This window comes from Dipodomys merriami, unplaced genomic scaffold (assembly GCF_024711535.1).
Source record: "Dipodomys merriami isolate MVZ:Mamm:240054 unplaced genomic scaffold, mDipMer1.0.p SCAF_1, whole genome shotgun sequence".
In the NCBI taxonomy this organism is placed as follows: domain Eukaryota; kingdom Metazoa; phylum Chordata; class Mammalia; order Rodentia; family Heteromyidae; genus Dipodomys; species Dipodomys merriami.
In genome coordinates this window covers 30,497,195-30,511,304 of record NW_027202270.1, presented here as the reverse complement: position 1 = coordinate 30,511,304, position 14,110 = coordinate 30,497,195, and positions in this window count along the sequence as shown.

The following is a 14,110-nucleotide window of genomic DNA, read 5'->3' as shown; positions in this document are numbered from 1 at the left end:
CCCAGGCCTAGAGTTCAAGCCCCACAGCCAACCAAAGGAAAAAAAAAAAAAAAAAGAATGAATTTAGATCCCTACCTTAAAGGCAAGATTAGTTAAAAGGGACCAAAGGTATATACTAAGAGCTAGAACAAAACTCTTAGAAAACAGACATAAATCTTTATGACTTGCCTCTCTGTGTGCTTTTGTTTTTCTTGCTTTTGTTTCGTTTTTTAGTTACCTTTTTGAAACATATCTCCATGTACTCACAGCCCTCCCCAAATGCTAGGATTACAGATTTGATCCCCAGCCTCAGATTTTGGTTACCTAATGGTTTATTAGGATACCAAAAGCAACTAGGGCTGGAAATGTGCCTTAGTGGTAGAGTGCTTGCTTGTCTAGCATGCATGAAGCCCTGGGTTCAATTCCTCAGTACCACATAAACAGAAAAAGCCCGAAGTGGCACTGTGGGTCAAGTGGTAGAGTGCTAACCTTGAGCAAAATAAATTCAGGGACAGTACACATGCCCTGAGTTCAAGTCCCAGGACTGGCAAAAGAAAACTTTAAAAAAAAGCAACCAAAGAAAAATCTGATCAAAATTTAAACTTACAGCTGGATACCAGTGGCTCACACCTGTAATCCTAGCTACTCAGGAGGCTGAGATCTGAGGATCGCTGTTCAAAGCCAGCTAGGGAGCAAAGTCCGTGAGTCTCTTGTCTCCAGTTAACCACCAGAAAACTGGAAGTGGGGGTGTGGCTCAAGTGGTAGAGCCCTTGCCTTGAGCTGAAGAGCTGAGGGACAGCACCCAGGCCCAGAGTTCAGGCCCCACAACCGGACCCAAAAAAAAAAAAAATTTGGACTTAATTATGAAAGGAAAAGAGTTACAAGTGGAGTATGGGAAGCATGAAACTTTTTGTAAATAAGAAAAGGGAGTTGGTGGTGCACAATTGTAATCTTAGCTACTCAGGAAATTGAAATCTGAGACTCTTGGTTCAAAGCCAATATGAACAGAAAAGTCTTTGAGAGTCTACCCCCATAACCAGCAATACCCCCATAACCAGCAACAAGTAGGAGTGTACAAAGCCTTGAGTCCAAGCTCTGGTATTAGAACCAACAACAGCAACAACAATAACAAAGGAAGGGCTTGCAAAAGCCACTCACAGGTGGATCATGCTTATAACCCCTGCTACTTGCTACTCGGGAAGATGAGAAGTCCAGAAAGTCCATGAGACTATTTTTTTTCTGGTCCTGGGGTTTGAACCCAGGGCCTGGGCACTGTTCCTGAGATCCTTTTGCTCAAGGCTAGTACTCTACTACTTGAGCCACAATGCCACTTCTAGCCTTTTCCTTTTTATGTGGTAAGAAGGAATAGAACCCAGGGCTTCATGCATGCTAGGCAAGCATGAGGACATGTGAAATGAGACCAAATGGAATAAAGGATAGACACCTTATCCTGCAGGCTCAGCACTCCACATAGAGAGTGAGGACGCCAGAGCAATGCTGGGGAGAAGGGTAAGTGAATTGGAGTCAAAGGAAGATTGGAGACACTGCTAGCAGAGCACAGAGTTAGTCAACCAAGGAAAAGGACGGTAAGAACTGCCTAATGGCCATGAGCAGCCTAGGCCAGGTATATTAATTTTGGGGGGTCCTGTGAAGTGGACAGGTTGTAAAAACTTGCCATTGGCCTCAGGGGATGCATCATAATCTACTTAGGTGTTCTGATGACCTGAGGTGTGTTCAATAAAATGGTGTGGTTGCAGAGGTATGGAGGCAAGATTCCTACTGAGGTAGAAAAAGGGGTAGGGGGTGAGGAAAAGCAAAGGGCTGCTGGGGCAAGTAAAAATGAGAATGGAGGAGTGCCATGCCCACTGGAGTAGATGGGTTAATGAGGGTGAAGCGGTGAAGCATGTCTGCCAGAAGGCTTAAAAATTCACTGAGAGGGGGCTGGGAAGGTGGCTCAGTGGTAGAGCGCTTGCCTTGCATGCCTGAGGCCCTGAGTTCTATTCCTCAGCACCACATAAGCAAAAAGAAAAAAGCTGGAAGTGGCACTGTGGCTCAAGTGGTAGAGTGCTAGCCTTGAGCTGAAGAACTGAGGGGGACAGCGCCGAGGCCCACAGTTCAGGCCCCATGACTGGACCCCCCCCCAAAAAAAATTCACCGAGAGTCTCATTGGGTCGCTGAATTACCTCTCTCAATTTGTCCTAGTTGACAGACTTGTGGATAGTCTTTTCAAGGTTATGGAGGGGGTAGAGGACCAATTTGTCCCTAAGAGCTTGGAGGGGGGTGATCAGGCTGGTAATTCCACCCTGGGTCAGAGCAAGGAACAGCTTCATAATTAACAAGTTGGGGTTTTTTTTGGCGGGGGGATGGGGGGGTCATGTACTTCATCCCCTCTGCAGTGCCTCCACCCAGATTTGCTTCGATCTTCAGGGGTAAGCGGAGAAGGATCATAAAGAGGTCGTGTTAAGTAAGGTCATAGGACTGAATAAGGCATTTAAACTCCTTAATATAGGTGTCTGGGTCAGTTTGGAAAGAGCCCAGACATTTTTCTATCTGTGACACATCAGAGCATGTGCACCCAAAGGAATGTGCACCCAAACAATGCCTTTGGTGTTAGCCACCTCCCGTAGGGGAAAAAGGTGAACTGGCACCACGGTGGATGGACAACACAAGAATGAGTGTGAGGTGGACAGAGAGGTGGTGAGGCGGGGAGGGAGTACAAGTAGAAGAAGGTGGGGGTTGAGAGGGAGAAAGGACTGAGAAATGGGGTTGGGAAAGGAATGTGGAGGAGGACAGCGGTCAGCAGGGTCAAACAGCAAGTCTATGTGGGGGAGAGGGGCATGAGGAAGTTTAGGTTGTAAATAAACTAAGAGGATTTGAGGAGTACTACAGGATTCACAAAGAGAGGGCCAAGATCAGTGACAGAAAAAAGCCTGAGTCTTGCCATTTTGGTGACAGAAGTTATCCAGATCTGTGAACTCTCACAGGTACCATTTTCAGGTCATCGAGACCCATTGTCCAATTGGTATAGTGGACATGCCACATTACAATAGAAAATGAGTCTCTTGGATTTAATAACATGTGAGAGCCCCAGTTCATGGAGATTAGCCAAGAGATAGCCCAAAGAGGTGTTCCAAGGCAGTTTAGATTGAGAGGTACCCATTTTAGGCAGAGGGTGGCAAATGAGATCCCAGTAGAGGAATTTTCTGACACTCTGGGTGTCCCTGGGAGCACAGAAGAATTCCTAGTAGAGTAGGATAATTCCTCAAGGAGTCATCACCCAGTGAGACAAGTCAACTGAGAGTTCAGCAGCCAGGAGCCTTGTCTTTTTTTTTTTTTTTTTGAGGGGGGGGGGTCCAGTCGTGGGTCCTGAACTCTGGGTCTGGGCGCTGTCCCTCAGCTCTTCAGCTCAAGGCTAGCGCTCTACCACTTGAGCCACAGCACCACTTCCGGCTTTTTTCTTTTTGCTTATGTGGTGCTGAGGAATGGAACCCAGGGCCTCAGGCATGCAAGGCAAGCGCTCTACCACTAAGCCACCTTCCCAGCCCCCGGAGCCTTGTCTTTTGAGAAGGAAACAAAAGTAGATGAGGAGGTTCATAGAAACAGGAGGTCAGTGCTCACCCTTGCAGATCCAATTGTGAGGCATGCAGAAGTCTGAAATGGCTGGCAGAGGACAGTAAGATCACTTGCTCTGAGGAGGGCCAGGGAGAAGGGCCAGGGGGCCAATCAACCCCTACTGGGGGAATCATCCAAATCCAGACCTGGATTTTGGCACCAGGGACGTAAGAAAGGAGAGGCAAGGGACAGCAACAAATTATAGTTAAGACTTTATGGGGGTAGGGGGGAGCAGACCTGCCAGGTTGCTCCAAGCAGGAATGGAGGCAGCAGCCATGGACAGGTAAAGGCTGAATTTAAACAACATTTTAGGGGGCAGTCACATTACATAGACTATGGGAAGGTGTGGGTAGAGTCAGTTCTGAGAAGAGGGATTATGGGGCGGGAATTTGTATGTCATACTGGAAAAACAGTATCAGGAAACAGTAACAGACTTTTTTTTTTTCTTGTCGGCCATGGAGCTTGAATTCTAGACCTGGGCGCTGTCCTTGAGCTCTTCAGCTCAAGGCGAGAGCTCTACCACTTAAGCCACAGAGCCACTTCCACATTTTTCTGTTTATGTGGTGCTGAGGAATCCAACCCATGGTCTCATGCATGCTAGGCAAGCACTGTGCCACTGAGCCACCTTCCCAGCCCTAGTAACAGACTTTTGTAAACAAGTGGGGACTTAATCATTTGCAAGCTGACTCTGAGACCTTAGATTTAGAAAGTTCAGAAAAACTTGGAAACTTTTTTTTTTTTTGCCAGTCCTGGGGCTTGAACTCAGGGCCTGGGCACTGTCCCTGAGCTTCTTTGGCTCAAGACCAATACTTTACCACTTGAGCCACTGCACCATTTCTAGCATTTTCTGTTTATATGGTACTGAGGAATCAAACACAGGGCTTCATGCATGATGCTAGGCAAGCACTTTACCACTGAGCCATATCCCCAGTCCTGTCCCTGAACTTTTGTGCTTAAGGCTAGCACTCTTATAACTTTGAGCTACAGAGCCATATCTGGTTTTCTGGTTTTTCTGGTTTGATAGGTGGTACTCCACCACTGACCCATGCCTGTAGCTCCTTTTTGCACTGGTTATTTTATTTCCTGCCTACATGCTTGCCTGGCCAATTTTTCTAGCAAGACTATTAGTCTTTACCCACATCACACTAGTTTCCATTGAAAAGACATCTCACAAAAGGAGAGAAAGGGAAGAGAGGGAAGCAGAGAAAAGGGAAGGTGAGGATATATACTCATAACATTTGCTCTACAAAGTTGGAATGTAATGACATTTATATATTTTGGATTTTCCCATGAAATAAAGTTTCAATCCAGGTGGATACAGGTGGCAATGCTTGTAATCCTAGCTACCCTGGAGGTTGAGATATGAGGAGTTGGAAGCCAGCCCAGGAAGACAAATCTAAGAGACTCATTTTTGTTTTTTGTTTTTTTTTTATTGGTCCTGGGGTTTGAACTCTGGTCCCTGAGCTCTTTACCTCAAGACCAGTGCTCTACCACTTGAGCCACAGTGACACTTCCAGTTTTCTGGTGGTTAATTTTAGGAGATAAGTCTCACAGACTTCCCTGCTGGGGCTGAGTTTGAACAGAGATCCTTAGATCTCAGCCTTCTGAGTAGCTAGAATTACAGGTGTGAGCCACAGGCACCCGCCCAGCTTCTAAGAGACTCTTATCTCCAACTATTCAGCAAAAATCGATTGCTTAGAAAGGCAGGTTCAACAAAGTAAACTCTGGAAAGCAAGTACTTGAAAGGGCTGAGGTGTGGTCAAGACGAAAAGGGTAGACCAATGAAGAAAAGAAAGGGAGATTGCAGTCGGGGGCTGGTGGTTCACACGTGTAATCCTAGCTACTCAGGAGGCTGAACTCTGAGAATTATGGTTCAAATTCAGTAAGGAAAGTCATGAGATTTGTTTATTTATTTATTTATTTGTCTGTCATGGGGCCTGGACACTGTCCATCAGCTCTTCAGCTCAAGGGTAGCACTCTACCACTTAAGCCACAGCACCACTTTCGGCTTTTTCCGTTTATATGATGCTGAGGAATTCAACCCAGGGCCTCAAGCATGCAATGCAGAGACTCTACCACTGAGCCATTTTCCCAGCCCAGTCCATGAGATTCTTTTTTGTTGTTGGTCGTGGGGCTTGAACTCTAGACTTGGGCACTGACCCTCAGCTCTTCAGCTCAAGGCTAGCGCTCTACCACTTGAGCCACAGCACCACTTCTGATTTTCTGGTGGTTTATTGGAGATAAGAGTTTCATGGACTTTCCTTCCCGGGCTGGCTTTGAACCACGATCCTCAGGTCTCAGCCTCCAGAGTAGCTAGGATTACAGGCGTGAGCCACTAACGCCCAACCATGAGATTCTTATCTCCAATTAACCACAAGAAAACTGGAAGTGGAGCTGTGGTGCAAGTGGTAGAGCACTAGCCTAGAGCAAAAGAGCTCAGGGACAGCTCCCAGGTCCTGAGTTCAACCCAACAACTGACAAAAAAAAAAAAAAGCATTCAATAATTCAATGTATATCCTACAAAATTAAGAAGACTGAGGGGTAGAGTGGGTAGGGGAGGATATGATGAGAATATTGAAAGGGGTGACATTATTTGCATTATATTCATAAGCTTCTTTGTTAAATGGCAGCTCCTTTGTACTACTACTAAAAGCTAAAAAAAAAAAATCTGGCAGTAGAGGTAGTGCTCAAGTGTTAGAGTGCCTAGACTTGATTGAACCAACTAAGTAAGAATGTAAGTTCCCAAGTTCAAGTCCCAGTACCAGAACAAAATAAATAAGTACATAAATAAACAAAATGTTTATTCAAAATAAAGAAATCAATGGTCTATCTATAAGTGGGGAATTAAAAATCAGTAATTTGACTGTGTAGCCCTAATTGGATGAATATTCTAGGCACAAGGAGTTCAAATTTTAAACAGATTCAATGTTAATGTTAGTATTGCTTTATGAAACTATTGTGTATCTACAAAAAAGGAATATAAGCCAGGCGTCAGTAGCTCAAGCCTGTAATCCTAGCTATTCAGGAGGCTGAGAGGATTGCAGTTCAAAGCTAGCCCGGCAGGAAAGTCCATGAGACTCTAATCTTCAATAAACCACTCAGAAAACTAGAAGTGGCACTGTGGCTCAAGTGGTAGAGCTCTTGTCTTGAGCTGAAGAACTGAGGGACAGTGCCCAGGCCCAGAGTTCAAGCCACAGGACAAAAAAAAAAAAAGGAATATAACATAACCTAACATAGCCTCTTAACTGTCTGCAAAATTTCCTCACTCTCTCCCAAGTTTTCCCTTCCCCCAACACAAGTTGTATAGTTTAGTTGGTTGCAGCATATTTTCTGCTGAGTACTACTGCTGCATTTGTCCCTCCATTTCTGTGCCCCCTCCTTCCCCTCCCAAAGACAGGTAAACAAACTGCGGCGAACGCCTTCTCGGCCAGCAAGAAAGAACGACCACCACACCAGGAGTCTTCTCAGATCACGCTTTATTGGAGAGCCTTTTAATTGTAGGAGAGCTTGAGCGCGAGAGAGCGTGCACCCAAAACATGGCCGCTTATATAGGGAATAGGAACACGGGTCTTTCTATCATTGGTCATCTGCCTTTCACCGTCACCAGGTGCCACGGGATTGGCTGGGGACTCTACGTGGCTCGCGCACGCGCAAAGCCCAGGACCCGCCATCCCGCCAAGCACTGCCTAAATATGGACCTCAAAGCTGCAAGGGAGTGGGCGGCGCCTTGTAATGGCATTCGCCCCGGCTCCCTGCAGTTCCCCCTTTTTGTTTTTGGCAACAGGTAAGAGTAGAGGTTGGGCCTCTGTCTAAAACATTAGGACCTTGCACTGGCCTTCGCCTGAGGGGCGCCTTCCCCAGTGATGACCAGGCCCGTCCGATGCCTTTTTTGCAGAGGTGGGATCTTGGGCATCAACCCACTTGCAACCCAGCATGCTCTTCTTGAGGAGATGGTCCTCCTCAAGTGCAGTGCACTTGCCTCGCACCCTGTCCCAAATTGCAAATTGCATACCTGTCCCGGTGCAATGGGATCCCCTGATCCCTCAGGGTGCTAAGGCTATGCAGGATGGTAAGGCTTAATTGCCTCTCAGGGCCAACAGCCAGATCTGGGGTGAGGATCCACTCTCCAAAGCGACTAATGCTTGCGAGATAACAACCTTGTCCCTTCTGGTTTGGGCTCGAAGGCGACAGACCAACCATAGGCAGACCACGCATCCTCCCAGGCAGCAGGCTAAAAACATTCCGACTCCCACCCGCTCTTTGAAAAAGGACACCGCAGAGGCAATCCAGTCAGTAAATTGTAACAGCCCACAGCATCATTGGTTTAGCTATCACAGGGATTGCTATTAGCACTGTTGCTAACAGCAGGAAGATCAGCTGCATCAGGAGACGAGTGGATGGCATCTTCATTTTGCGGGTCTTCTTTTTCAAGAGGGGGTTCTTCTGCAGTCTCCACCAGCCTGGTCAGTCTCGTTGGCACCCAGTGAGGTACTTCTTGACTCTGTGGAAAAACACAAACAGCTCCCCTGGATCTTGTTATTACCGGATCCGGTCCATACCATTTATTATTAATAACATCCTTCCACATAACCATGTCTTTAGTATCCATGGGGTCTCTTGTCATATGCTGATCTGCGGCAGACTGATCGTTGTTATTTAGAATTAAAAAATTAAGGGTAAAGAGCGCAAGAGAAAGTCTTTCCCTGGGGGACGCTGACTCAGCAATTCCCCCTTTTTGTTTTTGAAGCATTTCTTTTATGCTTCTATTAGCTCTTTCCACTATACCTTGTCCTTGAGGATTGTAGGGCAATCCGGTGGTGTGGGCAACCTGCATTTGTGCGCAAAAGGCGCGAAAACCATGGGAAGTATAAGCAGGGCCATTATCCGTCTTAAGTCTAAGGGGCTTTCCCCAAGCTGCCCAAGCTTCTAAGCAGTGTATTTTGACATGAGACACCTTTTCTCCTGCCAAAGGTGTGGCATGAATGACACCAGAAAAGGTATCGATAGACACATGTAAATATTTCAACTTACCAAATTCTGTCAGATGAGTAACATCCATTTGCCATAGGGCGTTTGGTCTCAACCCCCTGGGGTTTACCCCCACATGGGGAGGATGAAGAAAGGTAACACAAAATTTACAGGCTTTAACAATATCTCTTGCCACATGCCTGGGCAAATTATATCTTTTCCTAAGGGTATTTGCGGGTACATGATACAATTTATGAAAGTCTTTTGCCAATTCTACAGGATCAGCAGCAACCAGGGCCACAGCCCGAGCTGCCTGGTCCGCCAGGGCATTACACTTTGCCATCGGGCCCGGCAACATAGAGTGGGCGCGAATATGTCCAATACAAAAAGAGTGTTTTCTGTTTAAGATAAGGGATTGAATCTGTAACAAAACATTAGAAATTGTACTGGCCTGCTTAATTGAAGCAGCAACTTCAAGGGAAGCAACGGCATTTACAACATATGATGAATCAGAAAATAAATTAAAAGGTTGATCAAATCTTTTAAAAACTTTAAGCACAATTAAACATTCAACAGCCTGTGGAACATTCGGCCGAAAATTAAAGACCACTGGCTGTTTGTGTCCTTGAACAAAAAAGGCACCTTGTCCAGATTTTGATCCATCCGTAAAGATGGTCAGGGCACTAACTAGGGGCTCCTTTGAAGTAACGACAGGAAAATACACTAAGTTTTTATTAACAATGGCAAGCAGGGGATGCTTAGGATAATGATTATCAATTACATTGGGAAATGAGCAAACAAGAATTGCCCACATATCCACTGTAGCGGCCAAAATCTCAACTTGTTCACGGGTATATGGAATGATTAATTTATCTGGAGTCTTTGCAAAGTGCATCAAACAATACTTTATGCCCAAAAGTGCTTGCTTAGCCACTAATTCAGGAAAATATTGAACTGTTCTTGCTCCCACAGAATTGCCATGAAGCCACCACAAGGGGCCATTTTGCCAAAGAACCCCCGTGGGATAATTTTTTGTTTTTAATATACATAAATCGATAGGTAATTTTAAATCAACCCGTGAAAGTTGAGCCCTAGACAAAGCTGCCTCAACCTTTTGTAGGGAATTTAGTGCTAAAGGTGTCAGGGATCTAGAGGAGGTGACTTCAGGGTCGCCCTCCAAAATGGCAAATAAAGGTAACAACTCTGACCGAGGGAGATTAAGAAACCCCCTTATCCAATTAATATCTCCTGCCAATTGCTGAAAATCATTAAGTGTTCTAAGGTGACCAGTTCGAATGGAAAGTTTTTGTGGCTTAATCTCATTGGGAGAAACAATGGTTCCCAGAAATTGAACAACACTAGTCTGCTGAACCTTCTCAGGGGCAATAATTAATCCTTTATTAGCTAAGGTCTCCGTTACCCGCCCAAACACCTTATGAAGAATCTCTATCGAGGGAGCAGCCAACAAGATATCATCCATATAATGGATAATCCGTACTTTTGGAAATTTTTTCCTAACAGGGGTCAATGCAGCCCCTACGAACAATTGACAAATTGTTGGGCTATTAGCCATCCCTTGGGGGAGAACTTTCCACTGATAGCGAGCATCCGGGGTTTCATGATTAACAGAGGGTAAGGTGAAGGCGAAGCGCTCCCTATCCTTCTCACAAAGAGGTATGGAAAAGAAACAATCCTTAATATCTAAAGCTAAAATAGGCCACTCTCGAGGTAACGCAGAGAGCAATGGAAGTCCCCTTTGGATGGGTCCCATAATTTGCATCTGGGCATTTACTGCTCTAAGGTCATGTAATAATCTCCATTTTCCGGAGGCCTTCTTGATCACAAAAATTGGGGTATTCCAAGATGACACTGAAAGCTCAACATGCCCCAGCTGCAGCTGTTCCTGGACAAGAGTTTGAGCCGCTTCCAATTTTTCTCGAGAGAGGGGCCACTGAGGAACCCATACCGCCTTTTGCGTTAACCAAGGTATGGGTACCACACCTTCAGTGGAAGCCTTGTTTTCAGAGGCCCCTACGAAAAACCCAAACCATTTCTGTCCTGCTTAGGAAGTGGCTCCATCGGCTCCTTGCATCCTTGGAGACATCGACCAAGCCCCAAGGCTGGAACAAATCCTTGCTGTTTCATCATATTCTGACTGGCCTCAGAGTAATCATTAGTTAAAGTTAACTTCAACTGTTGCTGCACATCTCTTCCCCAAAGATTGACAGGGACGTTTACCACAAATGGCTGCATTTTTCCAACCTGGCCTTCGTCTGTTCTCCAAGTCAATTCTTTTGCACTTAACTGTGGGGCATCAGCATAGCCCAGCCCTTGTAAGGTCTGGGAGGATTTTTGAGTTGGCCATTGCTTTGGCCACTCCCCTCTTTGGATGATGCTTTTATCTGCCCCTGTATCCACCAGTCCCTCAAATCTTCTCCCTTCCACTTGGAGAGTTAGCATGGGTCTTTGGTCTAAAGTTATGGACAGGCATGTAAGGTCGACTCCAGTGGAGCCTAGCTCTTTATCTCCTCTCTTTATCTCCTTAGCAGGGAAGTTGCCATGAAGAGAAGGCAAAAGCAGGAGCTGTGCGATTCTATCCCCGGGAGAAATGGACACCACTCCATGGGGGACATGGCAGAGGACCTTGATTAATCCTCTCATTGTGGAGGAGGAGCATCCTAAAACTATTCCTACAGTTCCTTCATCTAGGGGTCCTGTCATGTCCGTCTCCACAATCTGGACTCCCATCTGCTGTGTTAATACCCGTCCGGAGGTGGCACAGAGGTCCAACCCTGCGGAGCCTGAGGTTGCTCTTTTTGGCTGGGGGGTTGTTGCGGGTGCTGTCCGGGAGCCAGAGTCTGAAATGCCCCGTAAATTTTCGGGCCCTGGGGACGAGGGCCCTCCTTCCCGTTTTTTGGCTCTGGTTCTGAATCAGTGTTTGGAATAATTTGGGGGATAAGATGTCCATTGATGTCTCTAACTGACCTGCACTCGTTGGCCCAATGCTTTCCCTTTTTACAACGAGGACACACTCCTGGAGTCCTTGGCGGCCTGGGCGTGTTTCGTGCAGGACCACCATTCTGTGGGCACTGCCGTTTAAAATGTCCCAACTGGCCACACCGAAAACATCCTTTTCCTTTATTATCTTTTGCAGCCCTTGCAGCTGACAAGACAGCAGCCGCCAGCCCCGCATTGGTCAGGGGGCCACCCACTTCTCTGCAGACCCTTAACCAAGCTTCTAGGCTTTGGGTTCTTACTGGGATAATTGGCCTCTGACATTCCTTGGTGCTTTGTTCTAGATTTCCTAACACCCGCTCCGCTGTCTCTAGCATATGGGCAACAAAATCAGAAAATGGCTCATTAGGGGCCTGCATGATTTTTGTTAGATTGCCAGCCATCTCTCCCTTGTTTGGGAGGGCCCGCCAGGACTTGTAAAAGATCTCGTTTACCTGGCGGTATACTTCAAAGGGATATCCTGTCTGGTCTACCGTGTAGGGTCCCTGCCCGAGAAGCATATCTACGGTCCAGTCCGGGTGCCCGTCACGGGCATTTTGTCTGTATTGGGCTTGAGCCTTGTCTTGAACAATAGACCGGAAATCGAGGAACTGCCCATGATTGAGACAGGTACGGGCTAACTCAAACCAGTCCATGGGCGTCATAGCATTGACGGTCAGTCTTCGGAGCAGGGCAGTGGTATAATTAGCCGTCACTCCATAAGTCCGGACTGCTTCAACTAAATCCTTAAGCTGGGAGTAGGAAACCGGCTCAAAATTTCTTTCATTAGTAATTGGATTTTCAAAAACTGGAAAGGTGCTTCCTTTTATAAAGGTGCTTCCTTTTATAAAGTGACTCCGCCCCGCCGGCGGGCACGGTGGGGGGGCCGATGGGTGAGGGCCAGCTCCGTTTCCTCTTCCTGGCTGCTGCGGTACTCCCACCCCTAGGGGGCGCCACCCCCCACATCTGTCTGCCTCATACTCAGCTGCAGCCTCTTCTAAGTCTTCACTATCAGCTGGATCGAGCTGCTCTCCCTCCTCTAACATTTCTTCCTCTGAGTCACTCACAAGATCACTGCATTCTTGGTCCCGCCCTTCCACATGTAGGGCTGAGAACTGGTTTGCTTTTAAAGAAGGGCATAGGGGTCTCCTTGAGACCCCCTCTTCCCTAAGACGCTTCTCCTTTTGTGAGGGCTGCAGTCCCTCCTGCTTTAATTCTTTAGGATCCTTTTGTCTTTTTTCCCTTTTTCTTTTAGGCCTATTTTCCTCCCCTTTACTGGATGCTGCCTCTGATAGACTATCCTGATGCCGTGTTAGTACTTTGCGTCCTTCCTGGATTAAATCAAACCCTCCCTCCTCGAGGCAAGTGTGCACTATCAAAAGGACAAAGCACAAGGGAAGAAGCAATGTAAGCAACCAATAATCTACAGTAAACAGCATACCGGGGGATACTTACCGACGTCTCCTCTCCGCGTGTTGAGTTCTGGCTCCTGTTCAGCCTCTCGAGTGGTTCCCGGGTTTCGGCACCACTTGCGGCGAACGCCTTCTCGGCCAGCAAGAAAGAACGACCACCACACCAGGAGTCTTCTCAGATCACGCTTTATTGGAGAGCCTTTTAATTGTAGGAGAGCTTGAGCGCGAGAGAGCGTGCACCCAAAACATGGCCGCTTATATAGGGAATAGGAACACGGGTCTTTCTATCATTGGTCATCTGCCTTTCACCGTCACCAGGTGCCACGGGATTGGCTGGGGACTCTACGTGGCTCGCGCACGCGCAAAGCCCAGGACCCGCCATCCCGCCAAGCACTGCCTAAATATGGACCTCAAAGCTGCAAGGGAGTGGACGGCGCCTTGTAATGGTGTTCGCCCCGGCTCCCTGCAACAAACAAGTAAAAAAGAAAAGGAACCAAAAATAACAATAAAGAAAAAACTTCGTTTCCACTTCCTGGTAACTGTAACCCCTCTGTACAGTATTTTCACAATAAAAACTTAATTAAAATAATCATGCCCCTAGGTCTCAGAGGAAAACCTGACAGTTCCAAATGTGGGCATGTTATCACTCCTATTTATAGGCAGTGACACTGGGATCTGGTGAGATTCCAGCGTGAACAATAGGGTCACAGTTTGGGTATCATAGCAAAAAAAAAAAAAAAGCAGTTTAATAAATATTTTATATGATCAGATGCAGATATGTATTATGCTTTTATGTTCCTAAGAATATCTTCCTTTGGTCTTGCTGTGTGTGACTATGTAGAGTCCTGCATAATTTACCATATTCCAGTATATATTAGATCTAGTTTGTGCATGAGAGAAAACATGCCTCATTGGCTTATACTTTTTTTTTTTCCAGTAATGGGGCCTGAACTCCGCCTGGGCCCTGTCCCTCAGCTCTTCAGCTCAAGGCTAGCACTCTACCACTTGAGCACAGCATCCACTTCTGGCTTTTCCTGTTAATGTGGTGCTGAGGAATCGAACCCAGGGCTTCATGCATGTGAGGCAAGCACTCTACCACTGAGCCACCTTCCCAGCTCCCGACTTATATGTTTTTAAGTGGCAAA